The following is a 16,269-nucleotide window of genomic DNA, read 5'->3' as shown; positions in this document are numbered from 1 at the left end:
CTGCCCCTGCACTGAATTCACATGAAGCTCCTTCCCCTCCCATCAGCCTTTTGCCTGCATGCAACTCAGTTCTTTCCACCAACATTTATGAAGCAGCTATTACATGTCAGGAAGCAGGGAGTTCTCCCTGCCTCACCTAAGGCAGTTCTAACTGGATGCCTGAGAGGGTCTGGAGCAGGGAAGGGATATTGTGGGTAGGTGTGGAGAAGGGAAAAGCTGAGCATGCATAGCCTATGTACAGGCCCTCTCTTCCCTCAGCACTGGAGGACCTTGACCCCTGAACTCTCTATGATAGGAAAGATCTTAGGGGCATCAACAGCCATAGACAGAGCTCCTGGGTCCCAACTCCTGTTGGGATAGGCAGTCACCTCTGGTCTCCTTATGCTCTGAAGTTCCGGGTTCCTTCTGCTATGAGATCCCAGATGAAAGCAGAGACCCACATGTACCTTTACCTGCAGGTCTTGCCACCTAACATCCAGTACTCCTTGGAATAAAGTCGTTTTCCCAGTCTCTAGTCCACAGACATCAACCCATTATGATTTGGGTAACACTACTTCTTTCCCATTTAGTCTCACAACACCATAGCGCAGGCAAATTACAAGATTGCTTTTGATGGAGCCTAGAAGATAGGTCTGGAACCAGTGCTACGCAGGTTTGGGTATTGGGAAATAGTGATTATAACAGCATTTACTATTGATCCTAATTTCTAAGTCTTCATAATTCTGCAAGGTAATTATTATTTTCGTTTTGCTGATGAAGAAATCGAGGTTCAGTTAGATTAAGTAATTTGCCCATTTAAGGTCACATGGCCATTAGGTGGCTCACCTGGGATTTAACCAACCCAGAGCTGGTACTGAGGCCTTCTTCTTAATGACTACGTGGTAATTAAGCCTTGCTCCCTGGACCCCCACTCCCTGTCAGGTCCCACTACTCCTTAGAGTGGGCCTATCCCAGAAGGATGTTCTTTCACATCTCTGTCATGGTTATTCGGCTTGGCCTAGGAATTGATGTTCCTGGAGAAGATGGGGTGTACTGAGCTGAGGCCAGGCTGCTGAGGGTAAGGTCTGAACAAGAACAGGGATCAGCTGGAGCCCTGTGAGGCTCCTCCTGGTTTTCCCTCCCCCATGGGGTGTCTTCTGGGCAGTACAGCATCTTGCTCTAGTCCCCAGGGTGATTTGGGACCCTGGGACAACCGGGGCTTGCTCTTCCTCTTCATCGGACACTGCGAAGCTGCAGGACTTTCTCTTTCCCCTGCTCTGGGACACTGCCCAGGGCCTCAGCTTCCTGCCCTGAGGCTCCCACTCGGGGTTTGATTTTCACCAACCCCAGTGTGAGACAGCAGACCAGGGTACAGCCTGCAGAGCTCCTTCACCTGCAGTAGCAGGCCAGTGATGGGGGGAGGGAGGAGCCTCCAGGAAGAGGTGAAAAGAACGACCACTTTACCCTTCAGAGTTCTTGCCTGAGACGCATGGCACAAAAGACAGATGAACAGGAGAAAAACAAGTTTATTCATGTGTATATCTCACAAACCTGAGAGGCACGCAGGGAAAATGAGTTAACTCACCCAGGTGGTCTAATGTTCAGTTGTGTCCAACTCTGCCACCCCATGTAGCCCACCAGGCTCCTATGTCTGTGGGATTTTCCAGGCAAGAATACTGGAATGGGTTGTCATTTCCTCCTCCAGGGTATCTTCCCGACCCAGGGATCAAATTCACATCGCCTGCATTCTTTACCACTGAGCCACCTGGGAAGCCCTATGTGGCCTAAACCAGCAGTTTAAATACCATCTTTAGCCAAAGGAGAAATAAAGGTGAGGATGAGTAAGCCAGTTATGGGGAGGTTGCCAGGAAGAGCAGGATAAACAAGGGTAAGGTTTGTTATGCAGATTAAAGTCTCTGCCTTCCCCATTAGTAAGATTCTGTTACTGTTCAGTTGTTTTCTCCTAGGGCAGTGAGGGAGACACCCTAACAAATAGAGATTTCCTTTATAAGTGTAAATTTCCCTTTCAAAAGAAGTCATTCCTACTCTGTTTTTCTGAGTCATTTCTTCAGACTGTGGGAGACTGGCACTTGAACCCAGAGTTCCAAGGCAGGATGGTAGGTGTCATTTACAGTTGTTCCCAGGGGCACGTTGGGAGCAGCCCCGGGGAGGGCCCTAACCTGGCCTGTATTGGACATTGGCCCCAGGAGTGAATAGGACAGTCCTTCCTGCTAGGAACTCAGAGGAACGGAAACTCCCTTCTGAACAAGGTACTGGGGGAACACAGGCAGGATGCCTAACTTCCCAGGAGAGGAGAAGGCTGAGAGGATTGAATCTGGTCTTGGAGAATGAGTGGGTGTTTACTAGTTAAAGAAGAGGAAGGCTATTTCCGATAGAAGGAAAGCTTTAGTGTTTTAGGGAACAGTGAAACATTTGAGGTAGTGAAGATTGTCCTGGGTGAGGAGATGAGGTTGATAAGGTAGTCAGGGACTGGGTCCTGAAGGACCAAGAATTTATCCAAGAATTAGGATAAAGAATTTCAGGTTGTGGACAGTAGAGAATTTTAAAGCCAAGAGATTGTATGATCACATTCATGCCTGAGGTTCCTGTGGTCTGTGCAATCCTCTGTGTCAACAAAAAATTAATCAGGTGATCTAAGAAAGAAATGGAAAATTTTATTTGAGCCATACTGAGGATTATGACTCAGGAACAGTCTCTCAGAAAGCTCTGAGAACTGTTCCACCCATTAGAGGTCAAAGCAAAGTTATATAAATTTTTGAGACAGAAGGTTGTACATTAAGTGTTATTGACAGTTTACACAATCCAGGTCTGTGCATACAAAGCAAGCAGTGGGCCATGGGTCCTCATGGCCATTCCAAGATGAAGAAGGAAGGTTATCTCCTAAGAAGTTATAACCCTTGATGAGATTAAGAAGAAATGTTATCTCCGAATGAGGTCTGGTCAGTGCAGGTGCATAACACACAGTAAAGGGGAGGGAGGAGGAGAAAATAAAAATTTTATTTAAAATTTTGTCTTACCATAAAATATACATTTTATTTCATCACTTGTTTTGTCCCCATTTGCTTTATCACAGAACTAAGCACCTTCATGAGTTCCCTGGGAAGTTCTGTCATATCAAGCATTGTACAGCTAGAATCCCTTCGAGAGACTGGGAATCTTGGGGAGGGGTCTCATCAGGGCGTGGGACTAACTTGCTCTTTTTTCCTCCCATCGCTGTCCTTACCCCTTCTCTCTCAGATTGCTATGGAAACTCCAGGTCGTTTTACTCTATTATAAAAAAGCTGTTCAGCTCTCCTCAGCTTCTGATAATAATTTGTATATGCAAACACATCAAGGGACTCAGCAGAACAAAGGCCTCACCCTTTAACAGTGGTACAGTTCAGTCACTCGGTCGTGCCCAACTCTTGGCGACAGTGGTACATCCATCCCCAAAAAGCAGTTGTAAAAGAAATCCAAACAACAAATATCCTGGAAGATTTGTAAAGCATGCAAACATATTAAAGCTTCAAGATAGTCGTGTGAGCACAAGTGGTTGTTCCCACTTCTTTTTGAGATCCCCATTAAAAGGACAGAATAGGAATATAAACACCTAACAGCAAAGAGAATGGCAGGGAGATGGGGTGGCTGGTGAAGCAGTGTCAATACATTTCTAGAAGTGGATGACAACACACTGGTGGCTCAGCAGAGTGGAGGAAGCCATGGCCCAGAAGGTAGGTGATGGACGTGACAGCCAGTCTTCCTGGAAAGATCCCACAGAGGCTCTGAGTTCATAACCAGCAAGTACTGAGGACAGACATGAAAAGTGGACCTAAAAATGAGGGCATTGGTAGAAGGTCTTTCTGTGTAGAAAGACCTACCCCTCAACCTTCAAAATGGAGAGTGATTGGCACTTACCTTCAGACAAGCAACACACCACACACAGCCAAACCAAGAGGGATCATTCTACGGAAATCCAGTAAGTCCCTAGGAGGAATCTAGGGTGTTTAATGCGGTATTGACATCTCAGAATAAAACTTGTTATTCTGACATTTACAAGCCCCCGTCTATGGGGTCGCACAGAGTCGGACACGACTGAAGTGACTTAGCAGCAGCATAAGCCCCCCACCCTTCCCCACCAAGAATCACCCGAACACTCACCCTGTAGTAATTCCTGACAGAAAACCCTACTGCCGAAGTCCTTCATGGTCCAGCTCAGGGAAGCAGACAGCAGCAGGGGAAACATACAGCAACAGAAAAAACCAACACAATTACTGAGCTCGTTGGTCTGTTATTCTATAAACACATAACCAGCAGCACCAGAATTATAAAGGCAGTTCAAAGCATGAGAGACAACAGAAACAGAGTAGGTGACTCCAGGCAACAGAAAGTTACAATGGCATAGTGGAATCATTTGTAAAAAATTGGTTATAGTTAACTGGTTTCAGGTATACGTTGGTTTCAGGTATACAACAGTGATTCGGAATTTTTACAGATAATACTCCACTTAAAATGATTACATTGGTTATATTCTCTGTGCTGTACAATATATCCTTGCACTTCATTTTATACGTGGTAGTTAGTAACTTGGTCCCCAACCCTATCTTGTCCCTCTCTCCCCCCACTGGTGACCACTAGTTTGCTCCCTATTTCTATGAATCTGCTTCTGTTTTGTTATATTCATTCATTTTACTTTTAAAATCTCACATATAAGGGATAACAAAGTATTTGATTTATTTCACTAAGCATAATACCTCCAGGTCCATCCATGTTATTGCAAATAGCAAAATTTCATTCTTTTCATGGCTGAGTAATAGTCCATTGTATGTGTGTGTGTGTGTGTGTATATATATGTATATATACACATATATATTTATACATATATATATATATATATATATATATATGTGTGTGTGTGTGTGTGTACACCACATCTCCTTTATTCATTCATCTGTTGAGGGACACTTGGCTTGTTTCCATATCTTGGCCATTGTAAATAATGTTGCTATGAGCATTGAGATGCATTTATCTTTTTGAATTAGTATTTTTGTCTTTTTTTTTGGCTATATATCCAGGATGGAATTGCTGGGTCATAATGGTAGTTCTATTTTTAGTTTTTTGAGAAAGCTTATTGTTTGCCATAGTGGCAGCACTAATTACATTCCCACCAACAGTGTACAAGTTTCCTTACTCTCCACATTCTCTCCAATGTTTGTTATCTGTGGTCTTGTTGATGACAGCCATTCTGACAGGTATGAAGTGATATCTTGTGGTTTTAATTTCTTTGATGAGTAGTGGTGTTGAACATCTTTTCATATGCCTATTGGCCATCTGCATATCTTCTTTGGAAAAGTGTGTAAGTCTTCTGAACATTTTGAAATTGAGTTGTTCATTGGTTTGATGTGGAGTTGTATGAGCTGTTTATATATTTTTGATATTAACACCTTATTGGACATATAACTGCTGGGAGAAATATCAATAACCTCAGATATGCAGACAACACCACCATTATGGCAGAAAGTGAAGAGGAACTAAAAAGCCTCTTGATGAAAGTGAAGGAGGAGAGTGAAAAAGTTGGCTTAAAGCTCAACATTCAGAAAACTAAGATCATAGCATCTGGTCCCATCACTTCATGGGAAATAGATGGGGAAGCAGTGGAAACAGTGTCAGACTTTATTTTGGGGGGCTCCAAAATCACTGCAGATGGTGATTGCAGCCATGAAATTAAAAGACACTTACTCCTTGGAAGGAAAGTTATGACTAACCTAGATAGCATATTTAAAAGCAGAGACATTACTTTGCCAACAAAGGTCTGTCTAGTCAAGGCTATGGTTTTTCCAGTGGTCATGTATGGATGTAAGAGTTGAACTGTGAAGAAAGCTGAGCGCCAAAGAATTGATGCTTTTGAACTGTGGTGTTGGAGAAGACTCTTGAGAGTCCCTTGGGCTGGGTGTTCATTGGAAGGATTGATGTTGAAGCTGAAACTCCAATACTTTGGCCACCTCATGTGAAGAGTTGACTCATTGGAAAAGACCCTAATGCTGGAAAGGATTGGGGACAGGAGGAGAAGGGGACGACAGAGGATGAGATGGCTGGATGGCATCACCGACTCAATGGACATGGGTTTCGGTAGACTTTGGGAGTTGGTGATGGACAGAGAGGCCTGGCGTGCTGCGGTTCATGGGGTTGCAAAGAGTCGGACACGACTGAGCGACTGAACTGAACTGATGGACATATAATTTGCCAATGTTTTCTCCCATTTACTAGGTTGACTTTTCATTTTGTTGAGGTTTCCTTTGCTGTGCAAAAGCTTTTAAGTTTAATTAGGTGCCATTTGTTTATTTTTTCTTTCATTTCCTTTGCCTTAGGAGATCCCAAAAAATACTGCTGTGACTTCTGCTTATGCTTTCTTCTAGGAGTTTTTGGTTTCTGGTTATACATTTAGGTCTTTAATTTATTTTGAGTTTACTTTTCCACATGATGTAAGAAAATGTGCTAATTTCATTCTTTTACATGTTACTGTCCAGTTTTCCCAGCACCACTTATTGAAGAGACTGCCTTTCCCATATTGTGTATCCTCACTTTGTTAAAAATTAATTGATCATAAAGGCGTGGGCTTATTTATGGGCTCTCTGACACAATAGAATCTTTAAAAACTCTAGAGATATCCTCAGGGAGATCTGACAAGATACTACCTCTATAGAACAAGAAGGTTGCTAGTGGAAAGAGACCAACTGGAAAATCGGAAACAGCTTTTGGATATTAAAATTGTGTGCTAAGTCGCTTCAGTCGTGTCTGACTGTTTGCACCCTATGGACTGTAGCCTGCCAGGCTTCTGTGTCCAAGGGATTCTCCAGGCAGATACTGGAGTGGATTGCCATTTTCTCCTCCAGGGGATCTTCCCAACTCGAGATCAAACCCACGTCTCTTACGTCTCCTGCGCTGGCAGGAGGGTTCTTTACCACTAGCACCATCTGGGATGCCCTTATGGATATTAAGCATATGATAGATAAGATATTCAAGAAACCACTTGGAAGATAACATCAAGAAAAGCCCCTAAAATATAAGGCAAAAATACAGAGATAGAGAAAGAGGAAATAAGTGACAGAGAAGATCAACTTCTTATGATGAAGACTGCTGAGTGTTCTCCAAAATCTGTCCTATTTTATTTGGAGCACTTAACTAGTATTTCCCAGTCTCCTTTGCCATTAGGTGTAATCCTCTCATTTAAGTTCTTGCCAGTGGAAAATGAGCAGAAATGGTACATGACATTCCTCAGCACTCAGGAAGGCACTCAGGAAAGCAGGCATGCCTTTACATCATTTTCTTTCCCTTTTTCATCAGCTGTAACCTGCAGGAATCCAACTTTGATGGTTGCAGACTATACAATGTCCTAGTGTGGATTTGCCAGATAAAACACAGGACATCAAGTTAAATTTTAACTTCAGATAAACAATGAATCATTTTTAGTTGGATGCACATTTCACAGCTGTTAATGAGACAGAAACACATTTTTTTTTTTTGGTACTCCAAACCACTGTGTTGTTTGGTCTTTTTATTACAGCACCCTAATCTTTCATCCTGATATTTACAGGTGAGTTTCTGCTCTAATAAGACTGTGGCTCATTATACTATGTATGATGTCTTACTCTTGCCATTGGTCATTTCTCCTCCACATTTTAGCATCTCTAAAGTTAAAATACATCCAATAATTGATGCTGTTTTAGATAAAATAAAATACCATATTATAAGAAAGAGAGGAGGCCATGATCTCAGCAAGATAGTGGAATAGAAAGTCCCAGGTATCAGTCCTAAACTGAGACGCCAACTTAACAACAATGTATGGACCAAAGTACCTTTTTTGAGAACTCAGAAACCCACAAGCAAGCACAGCTCAACTTGGGTTGTTTTTCTGGGGTTGGGATGAGAGTGGGAAGAAGAGTGGAATATGCATGCAATGTGCTGGTTTTTCAGAGGGCTGCTCAAGGGACTAGTTTCTGTTTCACTAGATTTGCGATACTGATGGGGAGCCAAAAATACTTAAGGTGCCACTGAGCACAACATACTTTGTGATCCTGCTAGGTGAGGTGGCTTTAGTTCACTTCAGTCACTCAGTCGTGTCCAACTCATTGCAACCCCATGGACTGCAGCACGCCGGGCCTCCCTGTCCATCACCAACTCCCAGAGCTTACTCAAACTCATCTCCATTGAGTCGGTGATGCCATCCAACCATCTCATCCTCTGTTGTCCCCTTCTCCTCCCGCCTTCAATCTTTCCCAGCATCAGGGTCTTTTCCAACGAGTCAGTTCTTCACATCAGGTGGCCAAAGTATAGGAGTTTCAGCTTCAGCATCAGTCCTTCCAATAGATATTCAGGACTGATTTCCTTTAGGATGGACTGGTTTGATCTCCTTGCTGTTCAATGAGCTCTCAATAGTCTTCTCCAACACCACAGTTCAAAAGCATCAATTCTTTGGTGCTCAGTTTTCTTTATGGTCCAACTCTCACATCCATATATGACTGCCGGAAAAACCATAGCCTTGACTAGATGGACCTTCCTTGGCAAAGTAACATCTCTACTTTTTAATATGCTGTCTAGGTTGGTCATAACTTTTCTTCCAAGGAGCAAGCATCTTTTAATTTCACCATCTGCAGGGATAGTAGAACCAGAGAACGTTCAGTACCACAGACAGACACCAGAGGGAGCAAGAGATTGCAAAAAAAAAAAAAAAAAAACCACGAAAAGAAACCAGCATGTGCCTGCATGCTAATTCGCTTTAGTTGTGTCCGACTCTTTGCAACCCTATGAACTGTAGCCTGCCAGGCTCCTCTGTATATGGGATTCTCCGGGCAAGAGTACTGGAGTGGCTTGCCATGCCCTTCTCCAGGAGATCTTCCGGACTCAGGGATCAACATACTTTGTGATCCTGCTAGGTGAGGTGGCTTGATGCTGTAGCACCAGTAAACTTTCAGTGGCCACAGACAGACACCAGAGGGAGCAAGAGATTATGAAAAAGAAACCAGCAGCCCCCTCTAATTGGAAAATTTGCTGCACAAGGTCGGAGAAGTTGTATCCACTGAAAATGTTTTCAGAGATCCCCAGAACTCTAGTGTGGCTAACTATTAAAGGTCTTCCTCTGAATGAAGCCAGTCCATTAAAACAATCAGGAATATGACGCATGAACAGGAGGAGGATACCAACAAAGAGAAACTATAAAAAAAGAACCAAATTCTGGAGCTACAGAATGTAATTAAGTGAACTGAAATCTTTTTAGAGGGGTTCAACAGCACACTTGATCAAACAGAAGAAAGAATCAGCAAACTCAAAGGTCATTTGAAATTATTTAGAGTCAGAGGAACAACACCAAAAAAGAAAAGTGAAGAAAAGCTAAGGGACTTATGGGATAACACAGAGTAAACCAATATATGCATTATGGGAGTTCCAGAAAGAGAAAAGGACAGAGAGCATGTTTGAAGAAATAATGGGCAAAAATCTCCCCAAACTGATAAAGACTGGTGTTAATTCTTCTTTAAATACTTCATAGAATTTTCCTATGAAGCCATCTGGTCTTGGACCTTTTCTTGTTGGGAGCATTTTGATTATAGATTTAATCTCCTTAGTAGTCATTGGTCTGTTCAGATTTTCTATTTCTTTGTGATTCATCTTTGATACACTGTATGTTTCCAAGAATTTATCCATTTCTTTTAGGTTATACAATTTGCTGGCACATAATTTTTCACAGAAGTCTCTTATGAATCTTATTTCTGTGGCATAAGAAAGGTAGATAGATAGATAGATATAAAAGGCATCCACTGGAATGGAAGAAGTAAATTTTTCTCTATTCACAAATGAACTGATCTTACATGTAGAAAACCCTGAAGACTTCATGAAAAAACTGATAGAACTAATAAACAAATTCAGTACAGTTGTAGAATAAAAAATCAGCATATTAAAATCAGTTGCATTTCTGACAACACTCCTATATATTAATAATGAATTAGCTAAAAAGAAAACTAAGAAAACAATCTCATTTACAATAGCATCAAAAAGAATAAAATATGTAGGAATAAACTTGGCCAAGAAGGCAAGAGACATATACTGAAAACAACAAAACATCACTGCAAGAAACACCGAAAACAACAAAACATCACTGCAAGAAACTGGGTGCAAATAAATGGAAAGACATCCCATGTTCATATAGGGGAAGACAGTGTTTTAAAGATGTCTATAGTACCCAAGGTATAACTTTGGGTCCCTTAGCCTTTCTTCACTTTTCAATGCTATCCCCATCAATATTCTGATATTATTAACAGAAATAGAAAAAAATCCTAAAATTCACATGGAACCACAAAAGGCCCCCCAAAGCTAAAGCAGTCTTAAGAAAGAAGAACAAAGCTGGAGGCATCACACTTTCTGACTTCAAAATATATTAATATTATGAAGCTACAGTAATCGAATAGTAAGGTATCGGTATAAAGACAGACACATGGAACAATGGAACAGAATAAAGAGCCTAGAAAGAAACCGACACAGAGTCACCTGATCTTTCACAAGACAGCCAATAATACCCACAGCTAACATCATTCTCAATGGTAAAAAGCTGATAACATTCCCTCTAAGATCAGGAGCAAGACAAGGATGCCCACACTCACCACTTTCATTCTACAGAGTTTTGGAAGTCTTAGTCACAGCAATCAGAGGTGAAAATAAAAGGAATCCAAATTTAAAAGGAAGATGTAAAATTGTTACTCTTTGCAGATGACATGATACTGTATATAGAAAATCTTAAATGCAACTAGAGATTATCATACTAAGTGAAGTCAGTCAGAAAGGGAAAGACAAATACCATATGATATCACTTATATGGGGAACCTAAAATGTGGCACAAATGAACCTGCCTGCAAAACAGAAACAGGCTCATAGACACAGAGAATAGACTTGTGGTAGCCAAGATGGGTGGGGGCAGGGGAGAGGGAGAGATTGGGATTTGGGGGTTGGTAGAGGCAAACTATTACATTTAGAATGGATAAACCACAAGGTTCTAATGTATAGCACAAGGAACTATATTCAGTAACCTGTGATAAACCACAATGGAAGAGAATATAAAAAGGATGTATGCATGTGTATAACTGAGTCACTTTGCTGCATAGCAGAGATGGGCACAACACTGTAAATCAACTATACTTCAATGAAAAAAAAAATCCTAAAGACATCATCAGAAAACTACTAAAACTCATCAATGAATTCAGTAAACTTGTCAAATACAAAATTAATATACAGAAATCTGTTGCATTTCTATACACTAACAATATCAGAAAGAGAAATTAAGGAAACAATTCCATTTACAATTATATCAAACAGAATAAAATGCCAAGGAATAAACCTACCTAAGTGGGCAAAAGACTACTCCCAAAACTATAAGGCACTGATGGAAGAAACTGAAGGCAACAGAAATAGATGTGAAGATACATACTGTGTTCTTGGACTGGAATAGTCAATATTGTTAAAATGCAATCACATGCAATCATACCCAAGGCAATCTACAGCTTCAGTGCAATCCTATCAAATAACTGGGTAGGCCAAAAAGTTCATTTGGGTTTTACATAACATCTAGTTATATGAAAAATGCCATTGGTATTGGGTTAGCCAAAAAGTTCATTCAGGTTTTTCCAAACTAATACCAATGGCATTTTTCATATAACTAAAACAAATAATTTAAAATCTGTGCAGACCTCAATGTTCATCGCAGCACTGTTTATAATAGCCAGGACATGGAAGCAACCTAGATGCCCATCAGCAGACGAATGGATAAGGAAGCTGTGGTACATATACACCATGGAATATTACTCAGCCATTAAAAAGAATTCATTTGAATCAGTTCTAATGAGATGGATGAAACTGGAGCCCATTATACAGAGTGAAGTAAGCCAGAAAGATAAAGACCATTACAGTATACTAACACATATATATGGAATTTAGAAAGATGGTAACAATAACCCTATATGCAAAACAGAAAAAGAGACTCAGATGTATAGAACAGACTTGTGGACTCTGGGAGAAGGCGAGGGTGGAATGTTTCAAGAGAACAGCATCGAAACATGTATATTATCTAGGGTGAAACAGATCACCAGCCCAGGTTGGATGCATGAGACAAGTGCTCGGACCTGGTGCACTGGGAAGACCCAGAGGGATCGGGTTGAGAGGGAGGTGGGAGGGGGGACCGGTATGGGGAATACATGTATATCCATGGCTGATTCATGTCAATGTATGACAAAACCCACTACAATATTGTAAAGTAATTAGCCTCCAACTAATAAAAATTAAAAAAAAATTAAAAAAAATAATAAAATAAAATCTGTGCAGAAATGCAAAAGATCCCAGATAGCCAAAATAATCTTGAGAAAAAAGACTAGAGTTGGAGGACTCACTCTCCATGATTTGCACTCATGTGACAATGTAGCCAAACATGTGAACTAACAATGTGAATGGACACACCAACGCACGCACATTTGCCTCTTTGAAAGTTTGCAACTTGAAGGTTTGTATGTAGGAGACTTACTGTGATGGAAATAAAACAAAAATAAATGGGACATAATTAAACAGTACATTTTGCACAGCAAAGGAAACCTAAACAAAAAGAAACCTATGCAGCAGGAGAAAATATTTGTAAATGATGTATCAGACAAGGGATTAACTTCCAAAATATATAGACAGCTTATGCAGCTCAAAATAAAAAAAACAAACAATTCAATCAAAAAATGGACAGAAGACCTAAATAGGAATGCTTCATTTTTCCAAAGAAAACATACAGATGGCCAATGGGCAATGAAAAGATGCTCAATGTTGCTAATTATTAGAGAAATGCAAATCAAAGCTACATCATGGTAGCTCTATTACCTCATACCAGTCCAAATGGCCATCATTAAAAAGGCTACAACTAATAAATGCTGGAGAGGATACAGAGAAAAGGAAAGCCTCCTTCAGTGTTGGTGGGAATGTAAATTGTGCAGCCACTATGGAGAACAGTATGGAGGTTCCTTAAAAAACTAAAAATAGAGTTATCATATGACCTGGCAATTCTACTCCTGGGTATATATCTGGAAAGGACAAAAACTAATTTGAAGAGATACATGCATCCCAATGCTCACAGCAGTACTATTATTATATACTTGGTATATTATTATATACCAAGACATGGAAGCAACCTAATGTCCACAACAGATGAATGGATAGAGAAGATGTGATTATATATATATATATATATATATATATATATATATATATATACAGTGGAATATTACTTAGCCATAAAAAATGAAATAATGCCATGACAGTAACATCAGTGGACCTAGAGATTATCACACTAAGTGAAATGTCAGACAAATATCATATGATATCACTTATATGTGGAATCTAAAAAAATGATACAAATGAACTTATTTATAAAACAGAAATAAACTCACAGACATTGAAAACAAAGGCACAGTTACCAAAGGGGAAAGGGCAGGAGGAGGGAGGGGTGAATTAGGAGTTTGAGATGAATGATATACCTTACTATACATAAAAGAGATAAACAACAAGGTCCTACTGTATTGCACAAGGAACTATGTTCAATATCTGTAATAACCTATAATGGGAAAAGTCTGAAAAAGAACATGATATAAATACATAATGAATCACTTGGCTGTACACCTGAAACTGACGACACTATAAGTCAACTACACGTCAGTAATAATAATAAAAAGAGAGACAGCCAAGAATGCACAGGGGGAAGGATAGTTTCCTCAACAAATGGTTTTGGAAAACTGGGTATCCACATATAGAAATAATGAAATCGAACCCTTATAAATTAAAGACTTAAATATAACACCTGATACTGTAAAACTCCTAAAATAAAAAATACGGGAAAAGTTTCTTGGCATTGGTGTTGATAATTTCTTGGATATGACACCAAAATCATAGGTAACAAAAGCAAAAGTAGATAACTGTAACCACATAAAACTAAAAAGGTTTGGAACAGTAAAGGACACAATCAACAAAATAAAAGGTAACCTACCTCTTATTGGTAGGAAGAAAATATTGTGAACATTATACTTAAGGGGTTAATATCCACAATATATAAATAAGAAAGTCCTACAACCCAGTTAAAAAAATAAAAATTTGATTAAAAAAATGTAGAATAGATATTTCTACAAAGGAGACATGCAAGTGGCCAACAGGTATATGAAAAAGTGTTCAACAGCACAAAGCATCAGGGAAATGCAAATCAAAACCATAACGAAACGTTACCTCCTCACATCTGTTAAAATGGCCAGTATAAAAAAAAGAAAACAAGTGTTGATGAGATGCAGAGAAATTGGACCCTTGTACACTGCTGGTAGAAATATAAATTGGTGCAGGCACTATGGAAAGTACTATGGAGATTCCTCAAAAAACTACAAATTGAACTACCTATGGTTAACAATCCCATTTCTGGGCACATGTCTAAAATAATTGAAAGAATGATCTCAAAGAGATATCTACACTTCCATGTTCATTGCAGCATTATTCATAATAGCCAAGATGCAGAAACCACTTATAAATATCCATTAAAGTAGACTACATAAAGAAAATGCAATATATAATACAATGAATATTGATCACCCTTAAAAAGAAAGAAAATCTTGCCATGTGCAATAATATGGATGAACCTTGAAGACATGCTAGGTGAAATCAGTCAGTCACAGTAGGGCAAATATTGCATAACTCCACTTATCTAAAATAGTCACGCTCATAGAAACAGTAGAATGGTGGTTGCTAGGTGCCAGGGGAATGGGAGGTATTGTTCAATGAGTATAAAGTTTCAGTCCTGCGAGATGAACGAGTTCTAAAGACAACATAGTGCCCATAGTAACGACAGTAACATAGCGTTACCTGTAAAACACAGTGCTTAAAGGAACAATACTGCTTGTACACTTAAAATTTGAGGGTAAATCTCACGTTAAATGTTCTTACCACAATAAAAAATACATAAGTAAGATATAAGAACATAGAAAGTAAAGGAATTTAAAAGATATCCCAGGCAATTACTTATCAAAAGTAAGTCAGTGTGTAGCTACCTTAATATGAGAAATCAGACTGTAAGGGAAAATGTATTACTAGGGTTAAAAAGGGTCACATAATGATGAATTGTAACTCATCAGTAACATACAATGATCCTGAAGCTTTAAGAATCTAGTAAAACCTCAGAAGTTGGGTGTGGCCTTGTTACTTCTGGGTGGAAGCTCTAAGAATTACTATGTGCTTTGCCACATGCCCGTTTCTCTCCACCATGCAATCGGGACTGTCCAGATGGTACCTTCTCCATCAGCCTGGGACCCAGAGTGAGGAAAATGAAAACATGACAAGCAATTCATGATGCACATGGAGCATGAGTTAAGAAGCAAACCTTTACTGTGCTGTTTGTGTTTCTCTTGTTGTTTTTGGCTGCATCGGGTATTTGTTGCTCCTGTGGGCTTTCTCCAGTTGCAGCAAGTGGAGATGACTCTCTGCTGTGGTGTGTAGGCTTCTCTGGCGGCTTCTCCTGTTGTGGAGTACGGGCCCTAGGGTACGCAGGCTTCAGTAGTTGCCACTCGCGGGCTCTAGGTGTTGTTCGGTTGCTAAGTTGTGTCCGACTCTTTGTGACCCCATGGACTGCAGCACGCCAGGCTTCCCTGACCTTCACCATCTCCCAGAGTTTGCTCAAACTTACGTCCATTGAGTCAGTGATGCCATCCAACCATCTCATCCTCTGTCACCCACCCCTCCTCCTGCCCTCAATCTTTCCCAGCATCAGGGTCTTTTCCAATGAGTCAGCTCTTCACATCAGGTGGCCAAAATAGTTGTGGTGCATGGGCTTAGTTGCTCCCTGGCATGTAGAATCTTCCTGTATCAGGGATTGAACATTGGCAGGTGGATTCTTAACCACTGGATTACCAGGGAAGTCTGTGGGCTGTTTGTTTTTGACAGCTTTACTGAGGTATAGTCAACATGCAATGGTACTGCAGCTAAGACCTGGAACAATCAAATAAATAAATTTTAAAAATATTTAAAAAAGGAAGTATTAAAAAACATGCAATGAACTACACATATTTAAGTCTACAGTTTGTTAAATTTTGACACAGATATGCACCTGTAAAGCCATCACCACAATCAAGATACTGAATGCATACATCATCCCCCAAATTTCTTCATGTCCTGTGTGATCCTCCCTCTCATCTTCACCCTCTACTTGTTCCAGGTGACCAATGGATCTGCTTCGGTCATTGTAGATCA

The sequence above is a fragment of the Odocoileus virginianus genome, chromosome 5 (assembly GCF_023699985.2).
Source record: "Odocoileus virginianus isolate 20LAN1187 ecotype Illinois chromosome 5, Ovbor_1.2, whole genome shotgun sequence".
Lineage (NCBI taxonomy): Eukaryota > Metazoa > Chordata > Mammalia > Artiodactyla > Cervidae > Odocoileus > Odocoileus virginianus.
This window is presented reverse-complemented; position numbering follows the sequence as displayed.